Source organism: Apodemus sylvaticus, chromosome 5, assembly GCF_947179515.1.
Source record: "Apodemus sylvaticus chromosome 5, mApoSyl1.1, whole genome shotgun sequence".
In the NCBI taxonomy this organism is placed as follows: Eukaryota; Metazoa; Chordata; class Mammalia; order Rodentia; family Muridae; genus Apodemus; species Apodemus sylvaticus.
Window position 1 is genome coordinate 35,469,481 of NC_067476.1, and position 20,697 is coordinate 35,490,177.

Consider the following 20,697-nt stretch of genomic DNA (forward strand, 5'->3'; position numbering starts at 1 on the left):
ATTCTTTCTGTTTTTAAGACATTAGTTTCAACAAGATCACATTTGCTACTATTAATGTCTCTATAATTTTTAAGGTGATAGAAAAGTTCTCTCTATAAGTTTGAGGTTTTGGTTGACTCTCAGGTCTTAGAAGTGCAACAAAATATATCAGAGAATACTTTTCAAAAACTAGGATATTGTGCTAGAATAAAAATAAAATGGTTTCTCAAAATTTATTATGATGTGAACTGGATGGGCCACAGAAGTGGAGACTGTTTGAGAGTTATAGAAAATAACAAAGACATTTCCTGCATGAACTTTTGAGTGTCTCATGAGTGTTCAGAGCTTAAGAATAATTTTAAGGTTTAAGTAACTTTATCGAGTGACTGAGAATTTATATTCACATATGCCAAACTTTCTTCTTTTAAATTTAAACTATTTTGTTTATTAGGCATTGCTCCGCTCAGTCCCCTCTCACAGTTCCTCACTCCCTTCCTTTTCCCCCTAGTCTCCTAGAGGGTGCTCCCTCCTAAAACCAGGCCAGCCTCTTCCCTGGGGCTTCAATGCTCTAGAGGATTAAAAGTATCTTCTGAGGCCAGACTAGGTAGACCTCTGCTACATATGTGCCTGGGACCATGGGCCAGCTCCTGGTTGGTGGCTCAGTCTCTGGGAGTTCAATTGGATGTGGTTTAGTTGAGACTGCTGGTCTTCCTATAGGGTCACTCTCCCTTTCAGCTTCTTCAATTCTTCCCCTTATTTAACCACAAGGGTCCCAGACTTCAGTCTAATGGTTGAGTGTAAGTATCTGCTTCTATCTCACTCAGCTCCTGGTAGGATTTCCTAGAGGACAGTCATGCCAGGCTCCCATTTGTAAGCACATCATAGCATAGTAGTGCTAGGCCTTGGTACTCTCCCTGTGAGATTGATTCCAAGTTGGACAACCTTTCTTTCAGTGTTTTTTTTTTTTCTTCTCATTTTTGTCCCTGTAGTTCTTTGAGTCAGGAACAATTCTGGGTTAGGAATTTTGACTGTGGGTTAGTAACCCCTCCCTTTCTTGAGGTCCTGTATAGCTATTGGAGGTGGATGCTTTCATTTCCCATTCTCCAATGTTGAGCATTTTGGCAAAGGTCACCCTAAATGAGTCTTGAGAGTGTTCACCTTCCAGGTCTCTGGTACTCTCTAGAAGGTACCCCCCCCACACCCCCTACTCCCCAAGACTGCTTACTTCCATTTATTCTCTTGACACTCTGGGCTTCATTCCTGACCTATACCCCCATTTCTGATCCTGTTTCCCCTTCTCTTCACCATCCCCTCTTCCATCCAGGTATCCTCCTTCCCTTAGCCTCTCCTAATTATTTCTGTCACCCTTCAAGGTGGGGTTGAAACCCATTTAGCTGGGCATTTCCGTTTGTTACACTTCTTATGGTCTGAAATGGTCTGGGGTTGTATCCTTGGTATTCTGTTTGTTTTGGCCAATATCCACTTACCAGTGACCACATACCAAGCATTTCTTTTGGGTCTGAGTTATGTCACTCAGAATGATATTTTCTATATCTATATATTTGCCCTCAAAGCTGGATAGTATCCCATTTTGTAAATGTACTACATTTTTTTTTGTATCCATTCTTCAGTTGAGGGATATCTGGGTTGTTTCAAGCTTCTGGCTATTACATTAAATTCCTAGGTTAGAAAATTTCAATAAATTTCCATTCATTCAAGATATAAAGTTCTGGTGGCTGATATTTTTCTTAGCTGAGTAATGTTGGAAGAAGAAAAACTCAAGGGTATTTGAGTATTGAATTTTTTTTTCCAACAAATCCAGAATTTACTATGTACCATGGGCCTAATCACAATCAGGGTAAACTTAAAGCAAAGACGACAGTGGCCACAAGGGAAATTAAAGCAAGGAACTCTTTGAGTTTAGTTTGTTTCTTGGAACACCATGGGGCTTATGTGTGAGGAAAACACTGAGATTATTTTATCCACTCATCTGAATTTTATAAATTTGCTTAATAGAAGGCTGTAATAAGAACTAGTAATCAAACTAATCTTCAGAGCAAGAGTTATTTTCTTTGGAAAAAAACTGTGAGCATAATATCTTTAAGATATTTGACAGTTGCCCGGGGGTGGTGGCACATGTCTTTAATCCCAGCACTTGGGAGGCAGAGGGCAGGCAGATTTCTGAGTTTGAGGCCAGCCTAGTCTACAGAGTGAGTTTCAGGAGAGCCAGGGATATACAGATAAACCTGTCTCGAAAAAAACAAAACAAAACAAAAAAACCATACAAAACAAAACAAAAAAAGAAAAAAAGGAAAAGAAAAAAAGATATTTGACAACATAGATACAAGAGATTAACTCAGATTCTTAAAACAGAATAGTGTATGCTAAATGCTAAACCGCCTTGACAGGTATAAAACATTGTTCACATGTTGAATATTATTAGATTATTATAACTAAAAACATAGGAAAAATAGTATTTCAGATGCTTAAATTAATTTTCTTTATCACTGTGCTTATGTTACAACATATATACATAAAACATGCACATAAAAGTACACAAACCTGCAATACACACACATACAGACACATACACACCGACACACACATGCTTTTGTTTTCACTCAGATTTTCCAATCGTCCTATACTGTCTAAAGTCTTTATTACCATTAAATGCAGAAAACTGTACTTATTTTTATTATAATGCCCATTTAGAAAAATCTTTAGGTAATTCCAAGTAGAGAGGTTTAGAAGGGAAGACAATTTGAAGGGGTTATGTAAGGATTTTCAGTCCCGAGCTTTTAGAATATCTAATGGAATATAGAATGCATTAATGTCACCATGGTACTTTTATAGGAATGTTGTTAAGGATATTTTATAATGAAAAATTAAAAACTATCAAGCCCCACTGATAATAATCAGTGTCTTTATTATCTATAGTAGATAATAGAAAGGTAGGCCAACTGATCTGATGCCTCTTAAATACCACTTTCATCATAGCTTATTTTTGGGCCTCTTCCTGACTGTGGATAAACAGGAGGGTGTCAGACACTCTTTTAACAACCCTTTCTATATGTACTCAAGCTGATTTAGGTGCTGAAACATTATCCTAGACTATCCATTTTTTTAATCACAGCTCCCAGAGTAGTATATTAACAGAAGACACATTAGGTTTAGCAGATCATGGTCTAAAAATGAAATTACTAGGCATGTAGAATAAAATAGAGGAAACAAGACAAGTGGAACTAGAAGGCTCCTTGAGCATAGTCAGTGATTTATTAGTTGTATTGCTGCATGGGCTTTGATTAACCCAACGTTCTATCTACATGCCTGGCTTACTTGATGACTTCTAGAATCAATGATCATGGCTGTAAAGATGGGGATGGGGGATTCCTTGCTGTTTGACTGTATTGGTGGTCTCACATTTAGCCATACAGTTTTGTTATAGGTTTGCTCCCTTGTTAAAGAAAAGAGAGAGATGATCAGGTTTGCAAAGTCTAGGTTACCATAAGACACAAGAGTATTCTGGTTTGTTTGTTTTTTTATTTGTCGGGATAGAATTTAGATATGTAACTTAGAGGACAGCCTGGAAGTTGACATGTTCCTACCTCAGGTTTCCTCAGTGCTGAGATTTGAAGTGTCCTATATTAAGCCAAATCAGTCTTGTTTATGTATAACACTATTTTGTTATCATCATTAGTTTCCAACTAGAAGACACTATGCTTAATTTCCCGTAAGCCTTCAATGGCATGCCCACATGTCTTTGCCCCTTTGACAAGAAGGCTTTTGGTTGAGGTAACTCAACCAAAGAAGGACATAACCTGTGTAGAAATCAAAAGATAATTTAAGAGATCACCAGTATTTCATGAGACTTTGAATCTATCTTTACAATCTCCATACACTACTACAAGTTCTGTATCTAGAATCTGTTTCATAATTATCTGAGAGCACTTTGAAAAGGAGAAGAGCAAAGGGAAGATAGGCTAAAAAAGTATCCATCTTACTGTTGACTAGTGACTTCTTTAACTCCTGCCGGAGCTACAGTGGTAACTAGTTACTATTAGTTAAGAGCATTTAACTAGTTATGATTAAGGTCTTTCTCTAGCTCTTCCATTGTGGACCCTGTGCTCAGTTCAATGATTGGATGTGAGTGTCCCCTCTGTATTTGCCATGCACTGGCAGAGCCTCCCAGGTGACAGCTATATCAGACTCTGGTCAGCAACTACTTGTTGATATCCACAATAGTGTCTGGGTTTTGTAATTGTGTATGGGATGGGTCTTTACGTGGGTCAGTCTCTGGATGGTCTTTCTCTCAAAAAGACCCAAGGAACTGTAGGAGTTTTCAGCACCATAGGAGGTACAACAATATATGCCACCCAGTACCCCAGAGTTCTCAGGGACTAAACCATCAACCAAAGAGTTCACATGGAGGGACACATGGCTCCAGATGCATATGTAGCAGAGGATTGCCTTGTTCAACATCAAAGAGAGGAGAGGCCCTTGGCCCTGAGAAGGTTAGATCCTCCAGTACAGGGGAATGCCATGACAGGGAAGCAGGAGTGGGTGGATTGGTTAAGGGATTGGGGAGGGGGAATGGGTTAGGGGATTTTTCAGGGGAGGGGACCAGGAAAGGGAACAGCATTTGAAATGGAAACAAAGAATATATTTAATAAAAAATGTCTTATTAACTTAAAACACAGGAAAACTATTCATTAATTAATTTCTAAAAGTAATTGAGAAACTAACAGATATGTCCAAAATTCATTCCTGGTAAGAGTTAGGGGGTAGATCTACAGTTGCTTTTTCAATCAATGACTTAGAATTAAATATATGGATGACTTTGTAGAAACTTTCCTTCTGTTGCCTTATTGCTCTAGTTAAGACTTCAGGTACCATATTACATATGGACTAAAAAGAGTGGACAGCCTTATCTTCTTCCTGATTTTAGTATAATTGCTTTATATTTCTCTCCATTTAAATTGATGCTAGCTATAGGCTTGCTATAAAATACCTTTATTATGTCAATGAATGTCCTTTGTATTCCTAGGACTTTTATCATGAAGTTATGTTGAAATTTGTGAATAACTTTTCTGCATCTAATGAGATATTTTGTATGATTATTTTCTTTCAGTTTATTTATATGATGGATTATACTTTTTGATTTTCGTATACTAAACCATTCCAATATCTCTGGGAGGAAGCCTACTTGGTCTTGGTGGATGATCTTTGTTATATGTTCTTGGATTTGCTTTGCAAATATTTTATTATTTTTGCATTGGCATTCATAAAGGAGCTTAGTCTATAATTCTCTTTCTTTGATGTGTCATTTTGTGGAATAGGTATTAGATTATTTGGGGCCTCATAAAATGAATTGAGCAACGTACCCTCTGTTTCTGATTTATCTTTTTAGACTAATTTGTGGAGTATTAGCATTAACTCTTCTTTAAAAGCCCCGTAGAATTGTATGCTAAAACCATCTAATCTTGGGCTTCTTTTTTTTTTTTTTGGCTGGAAGATTTTTAATGACATCTTCTAGTTTTCTAGGGGTTATAAGCCTATTTAAATTGTGTATATGATTTTGATCTAACTTTAACAATGATACGTATTGAGAAATTATCTATTTCTTTTAAATTTTCAATTTGATGAAGTACACGTATTTTAAACTACATATTTATGATGCTTTGAATTTCCTCAGTATCTTTTGTCACAGTCCTGCTTTCATTTCTTCTTTTTTGTTTTATTTTTATTGAGTGAAGATTTTTCTTGCATATGATACATTCTGACCACAATTTTCCTATATCCATTTCCTCCAACCCTGCCCTGCCCACCTACTTTTGTCCCAGATCCACTCTACCTTGGTTTACTGTCATAAAAAAGACAGACTTAAAAGAGAAACAACAAATAAGAAATAAATGGATACAATAAGACAAACAAAAGCTCTCATATTGAGGCTGGGCAAGACAAACCACAGTGATAGGCAGGAGAGGCAGAGAGAAGAGTTCAAAGAGCAGCCAAAAGAATCAGAGGCATACCAGTGATATAAATTTTTTAAAAAAACCCAACAAAACAAAAACAAAAACAAAAAACAAAACAAAACAAAACCAAAAACCATGAAGCTACCAGCCATAATGTACCCAGAGAACCTTGTATACAACCATTCAGGTCCCATGTCTTCTGCCTCAGTCCTTGTTAACCCATATGAGGAATTGCTGGTTGATTTGGTGAGTCATGTTCTCTTGGTGTCCCCATCCCGTGACTTCTAAAATCTTTCCTCCCCTTCTTCCTTGGGGTTCTCTGATCTCTGACAGGAGAGCCCTAATGGAGACCACCAATTTAAATTCCCTCTCTAGATATTTTTTGGCTATGCTTCTCTGTACTTCTTGCCAGAAGAAGCCTCTCTGATAATGACTGGACACAGCACTGATCTGTGAGTACAGTAAAATATCATTAAGCATCACTTCCATAAATTGTGGTGGAGAGATGGCTTAGCAGTTAAGAGCACTGCCTGCTCTTCCAGTGGTCCTGAGTTCAATTCATGTAAACCACATGGTAGTTCACAAGCATATGTATTGGGTGTGTCTGAAAACAGCTAGTGTACTCATATATATAAAACAAAATTATTCTTTAGAAAAAGAATTTTGAAGGTGGAGAGCAGTAGTGTTTTTGTTTGTTTGTTTGTTTGTTTGTTTGTTTTTTTCCTAGTCTAAGTCTCTGGACTATCCAGTTTCCTGGTCAATGGATGTATATTTTTGTTCACTGTGAAAGGTTGCTGTACAGCATATTTTGCACACTGCTTGTATATTATCCCATGAAAACTCTATCAGATTTATTAAATCACTGTCATTGAAGATTTCAAATACAAAAGAGCATGCTAAACCTGTCTCAGCTGTTTGAACTAACTCAGCCTGTGTTAGGTAGAATGGCTGGGACACATTCTCAAACTTCAAACCATGATGGACACATATCCAGGATGTTAGCCAATGTGTACTATGTGCTAGCAACGTGTTAGCAATGGTGGGGGAGGTGGTAAGTCATGAGGTAAGATTGTCTGGCTGCAGAAAGCAAAATAAAAAGAGTAATTGGAAAACATTCCAAAATGTCTGTGGACAAATCCCCTTTGACCACATTTTGTCTTGTATTAGATAAAGGGTAGAGGGCTTCAAGTAGCACATGGCATACATAACTACAAAGCAGAGACTAAAAATCCTGTACTACCAGTCAAGAGGGACAGTTCAACTTTTTTTTTTTTGAAATTCTTTCTTTTTCTATTCGATATATTCTTATTTACATTTCAAATGATTTCCCCTTTTCTGGCCCCCCACTCCCCAAAAGTCACATAAGCCCCCTTCCCTCCTCCTGTTCTCTCATCCACCCCTTCCCACTTCCCTGTTCTGGTTTTGCCCTATACTGCTACACTGAGACTTTCCAGAACCAGAGGCCACTCTTCCGTTCTTCTTGTACCCCATTTGATGTGTGAATTATGTTTTGGGTATTCCAATTTTCTAGGCTAATATCCAGTTATTAGTGAGTGCATACCATGACTGATCCTTTGAGACTGGGTTACCTCACTTAGTATGATGTTCTCCAGCTCATCCATTTGTCTAAAAATTTCATGAATTCATTGTTTCTAATAGTACTCCATTGTGTATATATATCACATTTTTTTTGCATCCATTCTTCTGTTGAAGGATACCTGGGTTCTTTCCAGGTTATGGATATTATAAATAGGGCTGTTATGAACATAGTGGAGTATGTATCCTTATTACCTGCTGGGGATTTCTCTGGGTATATGCCCAGGAGTGGTATAGCAGGATCCTCTGGAAATAATGTGCTCAGTTTTCTGAGGAACCGCTAGACTGATTTCCAGAGTGGTTGTACCAATTTGCAACCCCCCACCCCAGCAGTGGAGGAGTGTTCCTCTTTCTCCACATACTTGACAATACCTGCTGTCTCCTGAATTTTTACTCTTAGCCATTCTGACTGGTGTAAGGTGAAATCTCAGGGTTGTTTTGATTTGCATTTCCCTAATGACTTTTGAAGATGCTTCTCAGCTCTCCGAAGTTCTTCAGGTGAAAATTCTTTGTTTAGCTTTGTACCCCATTTTTAATAGGGTTATTTGATTTTCTGGGGTCTAACTTGAGTTCTTTGTATATATTGGATATTAACCCTCTATCAGATGTAGGATTGGTGATTTTTGGAATTTCCTCAGTTTCTGTTGTTATATTCCCCTTTTCATTTCTAATTTTGTTAATTTGGATACTGTCTCTGTGCCCTTTGGTCAGTCTGGCTAAGGGATTATCTGTCTTGTTGATTTTATCAAAGAACCAGCTCCTGTATTTGTTGATTCTTTGTATTATTCTCTTTGTTTCCACTTGATTGATTTCAGCCCTGTGTTTGATGATTTCCTGTCTTCTTCTCCTCCAGGATGAATTAGCTTCTTTTGTTCCAGACCTTTCATGTGTGCCATTAAGTTGCTAGTGTATGCTCTCTCCCGTTTCTTTTTGGAGGCATTCAGGGCTATCAGTTTTCCTCTTAGCACTGCTTTCATTGTGTCCCAAAGATTTGGGTATGTTGTGACTTCATTTTCATTAAATTCTAAAAAGTCTCTGATTTCTTTATTTCTTCTTTGGCCAATGTGTCATTGAGTAGAGTATTGTTCAGCCTCCATGGGCTTTCTGTTGTTTTTGTTGTTATTGAAGACCACTTTTATTCCATAGTGATCTGATAGGAGGCATGGGATTAGTTCGATCTTATATTTCTTGATGTCTGGCTTGTGTCAACTTTTAACATAGTCATAGGTATCTGATTCAAGAAGAACGTATCCTATCACTAACCATTTAATCAGCAGTATGTTCAATTGAACATGGCAAGCACACCAGAAAATAGAATCCTTGAATTCATTGAAGAAAGACACAATAGAAATATGATGGGTTGAGTTTTAGATCAGGTCTGACATTACATTAGTCAGCAAGCAAATAAGAGCTCCTGTCCTCGTGTGGCCTTTTGGGAGGCGAAGCACAAGCAGGAGTGGGTGGCTGGTCTTTTAACTGCTGTCGTATTTCTTGTCCTGCACACAGGCCTTCCTAATCTTGGATATGTACAAAGCAATTTTCAGAGGTAGTTACCCCAGTCTTTCCCTGCTCCTGTTTCTTTTCTCCACTGTGTTGAAGTGGCAAGGCCTTGCCTATTCCTTAATCTATTTCCGATCAAGCATCTATAAAACAGGCATCTCTAAACAGGTTCAGAATCAATGGCATAGGTCTGATTGTCCTCTTAGCCTAAGGGCAAAGGAGTGTTCACTGCTTCTTGAGATTTTTCTCTTGGTGCCATATACATGTGGTACACATGCCAATGCATTGGGCAAGCCCTCAGGGGTTCCTCTTAACAATTTTCTCCTGACAGGATGAACACAAATTTGTTGATGATTCTGCTTTTTCTAACCCTGAGGTTCTGTTTTTTTTCCTTTCATAATCTGTGAGCCTGTTAGCATAGATAATACCAATCTTACCCTCTCCCATTTCCCTGTTGCCCCCTACTCTCTTTTGCTGGTCATACTTGTTTAAAATGATATTTTTTTTAAAAAAAAAGTATCAAGATTGATGGAGAAGAGAGATGTGGCAATAGGGAAAGGCTGTTATTGTTTTGTTCTGTCTTAGTTAATTGTGTTTAAAAATCATAGGCAAAATAACTTAACAATATTAACTCAGCCTTCTCTGTAACAACCATATATCAGCCTATGTAGGGAACAGCTATCTGAACAAAGTTAACTGTCATGATTATAAGTGAGCATCACAGATGTAGAAAAATTAGCAGAAAATTTTACTGTGAATCTCCATCATGAATCTTCAGAAGTGAACTGAAAACTTACTTTCTAAATCATTTTTTTATTTGAAATGAAAGTGGAGCTATCTTAAATGACATGCTGCAAAGGCTTCTTAAAATGCAGTTTTGTGGAAATGACAAACAGTCCACAGGGTGCTTCTATCAGGACAGGGAACATGTGTAATGTTTGACAGACAGGAAAATCTTCAAGATTTGATGAAACGAGGCATCTGTAAAACTGTACAAACCTAGGTTGTAAAAATTACATTTGAAATGTCATCCTTCACTGGAGGAAGTACAGTATGTGTAGATTTTTCTTCTTATTCCATTTGTTCAATGAAAACTATTCACAGATGGCATCCAATTGTATTGAATATTCAAAGGGACCTGTCCAGACTATTGGTTTGTGCTGTCTAGGTCACATTCATCAGTATTTGAAGAAGATGGTGCTGTGGTCCTTTTCCAGACAGGAAGACTAGTCACCATTATTCCTCTTTTACATTTTTAAAATATACATCCTCTTGAATCTTTTAAAGTATGCATAATTTCAGAACAATACTAGTACAGAAAGTGTGCTTTCTTGAGTCTCTTCAGCTGTTCCAAAATACTCTAAAAAATAATCTTTGTATACATGAAATTAATAGATATTTTAAGAATCATGCACAATCATGTTTAAATGTAACATTGAAAAAGCATTAGGTTCACCAGTTTTATATGTGACAACAAGCGTTGCAATCTCTCTCTCTCTCTCTTTCTCTCTCTCTCTCTCTCTCTCTCTCTCCTTTTCTTTGTCTCTCTCCCCCCTCCCTCATGCACACATGCACACACACACACACATACACACACACACACACACACACCACCACCACCACCACCACCACCACCACAAAAGCTCTGCTGATGTAAGTTTCTAAAACTATGGACTGACCTTTAACATTTAACATGTATCTATGTAAACTCTGGAACCACTGTAGGGAGCCTGGCACTTAATAGACACTGGCTCCCTGAATGAATCGATGAGTGAATATTATCCAATGAAACGAGGGTGGGTTGAATGTATGTAATTGGATTTAATGCCTCTAGGCACTTGAATTGCTCATTCTGAGCCCAAACATTATGATAATTTCCTTCCCTGAAGCAAATACCTTGCTATTTTGAGGCTGCTGAATGTTCACTTTCAGCACTATGAAGTGGAGGTGCCTAGAAACTCCTCGAAGCCAATCTCTGAGGAAAGTTTGTATTTTCCTGAACTCTGTGCAGACATTTCAGTTCTAATTGAAGCATGAGATTCATATATTATATAACTTTGTTTACTGGATTATTGAGTAGGATTTGTATTTCTTTGTTGCTAAGAAACTATTTACATAAACCTTTATACCTGTTTGCTTTATGAAATAAATTAATAGATATTTTTTTATTGTCATTGTGTAATTTCCTTTCAGTGAACTGATTTTGCTTTAGAAAGTTTTGGTCTTATTCAGTATTTTCTTTCAATGTTCTCTAAAATATTTCTGCCAAGAAAACATAGTTCACCTTCTTGTAAAATGTTAACATTTTCAAATTTAAGGAAAAGCCACCTTGCCAACAGTGTTATTTCAAACGTTTGATTCGTCATGCTATGCAGTCTATTTTTAAAGATTTTCCAATTTGAATTTTAAGGTTGGTTCTTGTTCCAAGTTGGATCAGTGTGCAATATGTTGCAGTATGTTGGACTCAGGGAGAGAAAGAAACTCAGGAACAAATGCAATCACTGGAGTGCTCACAGTAAAACTCTCTTTGCATTTCTCCATTATGATGATTAATTAGCTAATTGGCATCCTGCCCTCAAGGTGACAGTGAATTCCATTTATCAACAAATAAGGCCACTGTTTTACATAACATTTTAATTTAAATTTATGTAGTATACTGAACCTGGTTAAATAATAAAGTGATTATTTTGCTTGCTTTCAACAAAAGGCAATTTAAATGCTTAGTTACACTAAAATATTCATATAGTTCACCATATAGTAGGTACTCAATACATACAGAAATTATGCACAGAGCATCCATACAGGGTGGTCTACATTTTTTATGACCTAGGACAATTTTATTTCCTAATACTCAGAATTATGTAGATGGAATTATACAGTTAGACATTAAAGAAGTGTAAGGAATAACACAATCCAGTCGGGGAGTCAGTGATGTGAGGGTGCAATCTAGTAACACTAAGGCACTGGTGCTGAACATTTCTTCCTGAATAGCATCTTATATGTTGTTTAGCACAGTCCAGTTTATTCTACAGAAGTAACTTTGCTAGATTAGATTCATATTCATAATATAAAATAACTGCTGGTTTTATTTCTGTTGAATCTGTTTCAATTTCTGTTGAATCTATTTCAATTTCTGTTTTTACATTTTAAGGAAACTGAACCTTACCTTTAGATAATGAAGCTTTACTTTTAGATATTACCTTTAGATAATGAAGCTTTACCTTTAGATAGTTTCTATATAATTTCAAGGAATATTTATATTTTATAAAATTGTTAATTATCTATCTAAATCTATAATTTCCACCAAAAAACAAACATAAAGCAAAATTATGTCTTAAACTGAGCTTTTACTTCATTATATTAAGTGTGTATCATTGCATATTATACATATATATTATAGATTAGATGGGTAATTTTTCAATTAATGGCATTAATACTAAATGTTATTTTATATTTAATCATTCTAATATATTTATACTTTTATTATACTTTCTACAAAATGTGAGATATACTTTTTTTCATTATACACAAAGTATATTAGATCTATTATTATAGATCACATGGTTAGAAGGGAAACACAGAATTTAGTATAATTCAAAAGCAAATTGGTAGTAAATATATAAATACATTATAATACATCCTTGGAAATTATTTAATGTGAATAACTTGAATTCACTGTGACTTAATAGCTATTTTGTATAAAAACAGACACTTGTAGAAATAATTTGTACAGAAGAATTTTACCAGAAGTTTATAAAATTTGTTAAAACCAACAGATACTGAATTTTAAATAATTTCTTGATCCACATAAAGTTTTTAGGCTCTCAGTCTCATTCTTTCTAAGATAAAATCAAATTACTTCTTGCTTCTACATCTATATGAAAAAAAATTTTATTCGATATAATTAATTTACATTTCAAATGATTTCCCCTTTTCTAGCCCCCCACTCCCCGAAAGTCCCATCAGCCCCCTTCTCTTCCCCTGTCCTCCAACCCACCCCTTCCCACTTCCCTGTTCTGGTTTTGCCGAATACAGCTTCACTGAGTCTTTCCAGAACAAGGGGCCACTCCTCCTTTCTTCTTGTACCTCATTTGATGTGTGGATTATGTTTTGGGTATTCCAGTTTTCTAGGTTAATATCCACTTATTAGTGAGTGCATAAGGAGGTCAAAGGGATACAAATTGGAAAGGAAGAAGTCAAACTATCATTATTTGCAGACGACATGATAGTCTACCTAAGTGACCCAAAAAACTCCACTAGAGAGCTCCTACAGCTGATAAACAACTTCAGCAAAGTGGCAGGTTATAAAATCAATGCAAGCAAATCAGTGGCCTTCCTATACTCAAAGGATAAGCAGGCTGAGAAAGAAATTAGGGAAATGACCCCCTTCACAATAGCCACAAACAGTATAAAGTATCTTGGGGTGACTCTTACCAAACATGTGAAAGATCTGTATGACAAGAACTTCAAGACTCTGAAGAAGGAAATGGAAGAAGACCTCAAAAAATGGGAAAACCTCCCATGCTCATGGATCGGTAGAATCAATATAGTTAAAATGGCCATTTTGCCAAAAGCAATATACAGATTCAATGCAATACCCATCAAAATCCCAACTCAATTCTTCACAGAGTTAGAAAGAGCAATTATCAAATTCATCTGGAACAACAAAAAACCCAGGATAGCTAAAACTATTCTCAGCAACAAAAGAAAATCTGGGGGAATCAATATCCCTGACCTCAAGCAATACTACAGAGCAATGGTGTTAAAAACTGCATGGTATTGGTACAGTGACAGGCAGAAGGATCAATGGAGCAGGATTGAAGATCCAGAAATGAACCCACACACCTATGGCCACTTGATCCTCGACAAAGAGGCTGAAAACATCCAATGGAAAAAAGATAGCCTTTTCAACAAATGGTGCTGGTTCAACTGGAGGGCAGCATGCAGAAGAATGCGAATTGATCCATCCTTGTCTCCTTGTACTAAGCTCAAATCCAAATAGATCAAGGACCTCCACATAAAGCCAGACACTCTGAAGCTAATAGAAAAGAAACTGGGGAAGACCCTTGAGGACATTGGTACAGGGAGAAAGTTTCTGAACAGAACACCAATAGCTTATGCTCTAAGAGCAAGAATTGACAAATGGGACCTCATAAAATTACAAAGTTTCTGTAAGGCAAAGGACACCATCAAGAGGACAAATCGCCAACCAACAAACTGGGAAAAGATCTTCACCCATCTTATATCAGATAGAGGGCTAATATCCAATATATATAAAGAACTCAAGAAGTTAGACTCCAGAAAACCAAACAACCCTATTAAAAATGGGGTACAGAGTTAAACAAAGAATTCTCACCTGAAGAACTTCGGATGGCGGAGAAGCATCTTAAAAAATGCTCAACTTCATTAGTCATTAGGGAAATGCAAATCAAAACAACCCTGAGATTTCATCTTACACCAGTCAGAATGGCTAAGATTAAAAATTCAGGAGACAGCAGGTGTTGGAGAGGGTGTGGAGAAAGAAGAACACTCCTCCACTGCTGGTGGGGTTGCAAATTGTTACAACCACTCTGGAAATCAGTCTGGCGGTTCCTCCGAAAACTGGGCACCTCACTTCCAGAAGATCCTGCTATACCACTCCTGGGCATATACCCAGAGGATTCCCCACCATGTAATAAGGATACATGCTCTACTATGTTCATAGCAGCCCTATTTATAATTGCCAGATGCTGAAAAGAACCCAGGTATCCCTCAACAGAAGAGTGGATGCAAAAAATGTGGTATATCTACACAATGGAGTACTATTCAGCCATTAGAAACAATGAATTCATGAAATTCTTAGGCAAATGGATGGAACTAGAGAACATCATACTAAGTGAGGTAACCCAGACTCAAAAGGTGAATCAAGGTATGCACTCACTAATAAGTGGATATTAACTGAGATATACTTTTAAAATATCTTTACCCTTTAAAACCTCTTCTTCTTGAACTTTTTCTATTTAAGAATTTTCAAATGCTGTTAGATCCTAGACATTGTTATTAATGTTTTATGATTTAATCTAAGAGTAAAATTTTTTTGTTAGTAAATATTATTTTAAAAATACAGCTATTTCAAAATATGACAGAAATTGTAAATATTTATGGTCAATACAGTGGCATTTCAGTATTTGCAGAAGAGTGTAATATAATATCAGTGTAATTATTGTTCTGTCACATACCCATTTACTTTTTATGCTAGAAGTGTTTAACAGACAGTCTCTTAATTAATTTTTAGTTACTAGAATTATTTATACCTAATTTGCTGCTGCATTACTTAACATTATAGGATCGCCTTGAACTCACTCTGCATCTTGTTTCTATCCCTTCATCCTTGGTACTATTCCTAGGCTTGAGTAACTACTACTATCTATTTCTTTTGCTTGAAGACAACTGGAAATCTTTGTTATTAATGACTCATGCCAGTTTTGTTCTTAATTGTATGGATGGGGTGTATCTTGAGTAATATTTTTTAATGTGTACTTTAAACTCAGGACTCTTTTAAGTCACAAAACTTTGCCAAGTACTCTTCCCTCCCATGTCTTCTGTGGATGCTTTCTGGTTTGCTCCCATATTGAATCAGTGTTGAGCCCAAAGCATCATTGCAGACTAAGGCAAACTTAGATAATTAGGTTTCACCCTGGGAAATTGGATTCTGAGGAATTGAATTCCCCCAAAAGATTGTGAATGGCAGTGATTCTAACTCTCAAAGAAAGGTCCCTTTGGAATGTCCACAGACTGATTCATAAGAACTCAGACAGAGTGCTTCTTACCAGTTTTCACATTTTCCTTTCCCTGGGTTTTCTTCAAAGAATACACTTAAGTGCCAAGTAGTGGATTGAATGACTATGGATTTGAATGATTTTGAGTGTGCTGAGTGAGATATAAGTAATAGATTTAAACAGTGGCATTGTACATGACCAAGCAAAGATAGATGAGGGATTGAAAGACTTGAACTCTGTCTTTGAGATGCTGCAAAGATGCTTTCTGAAAAGAAATGACAAGACAGGGAGAAATCCTGAATTTTGTAGGTATAAAGCATTTCTTTGTAGAAGAAGCTAAATACAATTACAGATATTCCAATTACATTGCATAGAAAGTGTTTAAATTTATGACTTGGTTGTTTTTATATTTTCTCTTGGTGAATTAGTTGTTATATTGATAATGATTCATTTGTCTTTTTGGATGTGAGCACTTTGCTAAGTGACATGTCTTTTGATCTTAGCTTAGTAGAGGCTTCTTGGTTGTATATTTGTTCAATGTAGGCAAAAAGAGTCAGTGTTTAAAAAGATAACAGACAAGTATTTGTTGCCCATTAGGTTCTGTGTCCCTAGACTTACACCACACATTAAAATCTTTAAGATGGCAGTTTTAAGGAAATGATACCACCTACTATAAATGAAGGTAGAGAGTATGGAATTTTAAACCAGGACAGCAGAGCTTCTAGAGTTCTGGGCAGTTAGTTTATTACCACTTCTCAAATTTTCAATTTGGAAAATTATTTTAGTCAAAGACTATAGTGATTAGAAAGACAGAATAATCTAGATCGAAAAGAAAAGTTTATTTTAAAAACAATACTTGATGTGCAATCTGTGGCTACAGTTGGCAGGATCAACCATTGAATTGTAAACTTATTTCTTCCCACTCTATTACTGCATGGCTAATGGTAAGATTGAGACACATCTGCTGTAAAGTGCTCAGCAAAGGCTTACTTGTTCTGAGTAGGGCAACAGAATGTCTCCAGGTTAGGCCCTGGACTCCAGAAACATTCATCAACCCCTCATGTCACTTAGCCTTTACTAAGACACAGTGTGCTACCTAGTGCTCTATGTGCTGTGCTTGTAAGACAAAGACAGTTATCACGTTGCTGGTGCCCAAGTATTTCAGATACATCCTGTGGATCATCTTTGAGTTGCCGTGTGATTGTTAATAACTGTCTGGTTGTGTTTCATGGAGTTCATATGAGCCTTAAACTATGTAAGTATTGTAAGAAGCTTTGACTGACACTAAGATATGTACAATTAATTATAAAACTAACAAAAATTTCTTTATGAAAATACAAAGTAATCCAGGACTTCTACCTCCTCAGAAATCACTGTTCACAGGTTAGTGTGCTGTTATGAGTTTACAGTCACTAATACATGTCAACACATTAATTTATTTCTTACATTTTTATTGTGTATATTTTGAAAACTATCTAGTTATTTTCAATATTTTCATGCTATACACACATATGTATCATATAATTTGTTTTTTGTAAAAATGTATATATTGTGCATATTCCTCCTATATGCCATATAAAACATATTTTTAGAGGCAGGGTTTCACTTTGTGGCCCAGGATAGTGCCAAAATTCTGATTATTATATCTCAGCAACCTATTTAATGGGATTGCAAGTATGTTATATCACACACACAAACACAAACACACACACACACACACATTCCATAATTCATAATCACAGTTCATTAATACATTGGTTTTCATATTAAGTTAGAAAATGTAGTGAACATTGATGTGTTTTGTAAGTGGTGAATTACTTGAGATATTTAACCTTTCGTGTAGAGAACTTTTAAGTTTCACTGTACATATTTTGCATTGTTACCAACACAGGTATTATATACCAGAAAGAGTGTATTTTTGTGTGAATGCTTGTGTAAGTGTACACATGTTGGTATCATGGGAGATGCTGAGTATTTAAGATTATATGTTTATACATAAATATTAAATATTCATATATACAATACATTATATACATATAATACATTTGACAAACAGGCCCTTCAGGCCATCATTAGCTTATCACCACATCACCTATCTGGCCCTTGGTGATTTCAAGAGGAGTCACTGGATGCTTAGAGTCTGCCTTTGTTATTTTCTTATATATGCATATTATCTCACAAACTTGGCAGACTCCATAATCAAAGGAAGAAAACAGTCCTTATGGTTCAACATTGTCTATAGCAAAGTGTTGAGGAGAGTAAGACCTAACAGAGGCTGACTCTGGTACTGGAGAAACCAATGATCTGATCTAGATGTCCAAAGGCTGTACCCATTGGTACCTCTTTCTGTTGAGAGCTCAAAACTGAATCAATGGCCAATAAAGCCATTTCTAGACCTCAGTATAAATCTCGCTTCCTATTCATTCCAGGCTTCCAATATGAGCAGCTCTCTGTGTCTTCTCTGCTTTTTTTTTTAATCTTTTTGTGGACTTCAATCATTAATTTAATAAATATTAATTAGTATCTTATTTGTATCATATACTATTTTCTATTTATTAAATCTAGCTATGATAATCATTAAGAAAAAGTCCCATCCATTTAGAGCATGATCTCATCCTAATGGAGAGTAGGTTATATTATTATATCAAGATACAGTATGTCCTGTGCATAAAGGAAAATCTGATGGAATGGCACAGAGAAGAAAGGTGGGAAGAAAGTTGTAATCTTCTCTATTTACACTCTAAACAGTTTTAATCTTTCTGAAAATGTAAAATGTGAATTTATGAATGTTATATAGCCTAGCATTAGCTTGTGTAAATAGAACGAACAAGTTGGCATAACCTTTACAGAGGGTTGTAATTTTCAATAGAAAAGTCAGGGCACTGTCAATGGGAAGGTGACATTTGTGTTGCCTTGAAAAAGGAGATTAGACTTGCAAATGCTGAGACTCTGTACTAGAAAGTTTGTTCTCCTTATTCTTGATAAACACATACACAGATGAACACTCACATACAAATACACACACACTTAAACACTCTCTCACACATACACACATATACTTACATACACACACTCACACACACACTTTTACACACTCTCATTCACATTCACACACATACACTCTCACATATACATACTCACACAGACATACTCACACACATATACCACACATGCACAGAAACACACACACACACACATGCACACACACGCACAATTATTTGCACTGTTTGTCAGGTCATCATTGCCTTTTGATCTGTTAGTTAGGTTCTTTTCAGTTGCAGCTCAAATGGTTTAGTGTTGAAACCTCTGAAACACTTGCACAGAAGTTAACTAACATGTATGAGATTGAGTTCAATTCCCAGGATCAAACACATTCACACATATATAAATATGCATGTCCATACATGCAAACACACATGCATTTTTATTTACTTATGCACATACACACACACTCACATGCACACATACAACATGTTTTTCTTCTATAAGAGTATTTGACAGTATAGTAAAAATTATGAAAAAGAAAGGTAAATTTTTGCCTTTTTAAATTTATTAATCCTACTAGAATGTGTGCATAATTTAAAAATTGATAGCATTGTTGGCCAAACCTAGACATATGCTTCCTGGATGCTTGTTGAATGGTGAAACAAAGAGCAGGATTTCTCTTCCTTCTTTATGCTTAGAATCTGCCTTAGTCATTCTCACATATTTGGTGGTCATGTATTGTGTTTTCCCTATTGTTATTAGGTCTCATGGTTTATCTTTCATATTGCCTGCAAAATGAATTTTAATTGAGCCTCAGTAGACAGGATATTCTTTCTTCACACTTTAAAAGTATTCTCTTCAATTCTGTATGTTTTTGTATCTTGACTTATTTTTTCTTTGTACAACATTTTCTGCTTTATAGAACATAATTCTTTGCAATAACTATATTTTGAGTTCCATTTCAAATATTTTTCTTTTTATTGGTATGCCTTTCCACAAGCCTCAAGAGGAAGCCTCTCTTTATCACATAGAATATATTTCCAGTAAAGTACATAAAAGCCTAACCTGCCATCAAGCTAGGCCTTCTGAACCCTCCTGGCCATTAGAAGAACAAGCTCCCTTAGCCTTCCTGACCTCACCAGAACAGAGCCTAACTGGCTCATGATGATTTCAAGAGGAGTCACTGGATGCTTAGAATCTGTCTCAGTCATTCTTGCTTATTTAAAGCCATCAGTATAGAAGGTAAATTTTGTAGGGAGCTTGCTATCAGATTCCACAGTGAAATTCCATCTCTGCCTCCTTATCAGTTATATGATCCAAAAAGGTTGCTAGCTTTAGTTTCTCTGCTCTTTGTTATTCTGACCTAAGAAGTAAAAATAAAATTGTCACTAACTTTAGGGCTTTATTGTTAGAATTAAATTGATAAATACATATTTAAACTTGACATACATACATATATATATATATATATATATATATATATATATATATATATATATATATATATTCAGTTATTTCTTTGCTTGAGAAAAAGAAAGGGAGAAGGAGAGATTGGGAATACCATGGCATGAGTGTCAAGGTAACAGGAACTTATTCTCTGCTCCCACCATATGGATCCCAATGTTGAACTCAGGCCCTCAGCCTTGGCAGAAAACAACTTTGCTTACTTTGGCATCACACCAGAACATTTAAAAGAATGATTGCCAAATATCAAGAATTACATGTGTGGCCACGTTTATCCTTTATTTTATTTACTATTATATACAAACTTAATAGTTTTTCTTCATTATTTTTTTCTATTCATTTTTTCTATATTTTTGTTTACATTCCAAATGATTTCCCCTTTCCCAGTTCCCTCTTCCCCATAAGTCCTATAAGCCCCCCTCCCTCGGCCCTTTCCCCAGTCA

The 20,697-nt window shown here is 36.0% G+C and overlaps 1 protein-coding gene across 1 annotated transcript in view; it reads left to right on the plus strand.

Annotated features, from left to right (window-relative positions):
• The window catches only part of Kcnj3 (potassium inwardly rectifying channel subfamily J member 3), a 163,453-nt gene that overhangs the window by 83,777 nt on the left and 58,979 nt on the right, over window positions 1–20,697 (plus strand). The gene's annotated exons all lie outside the window — the stretch shown is intronic.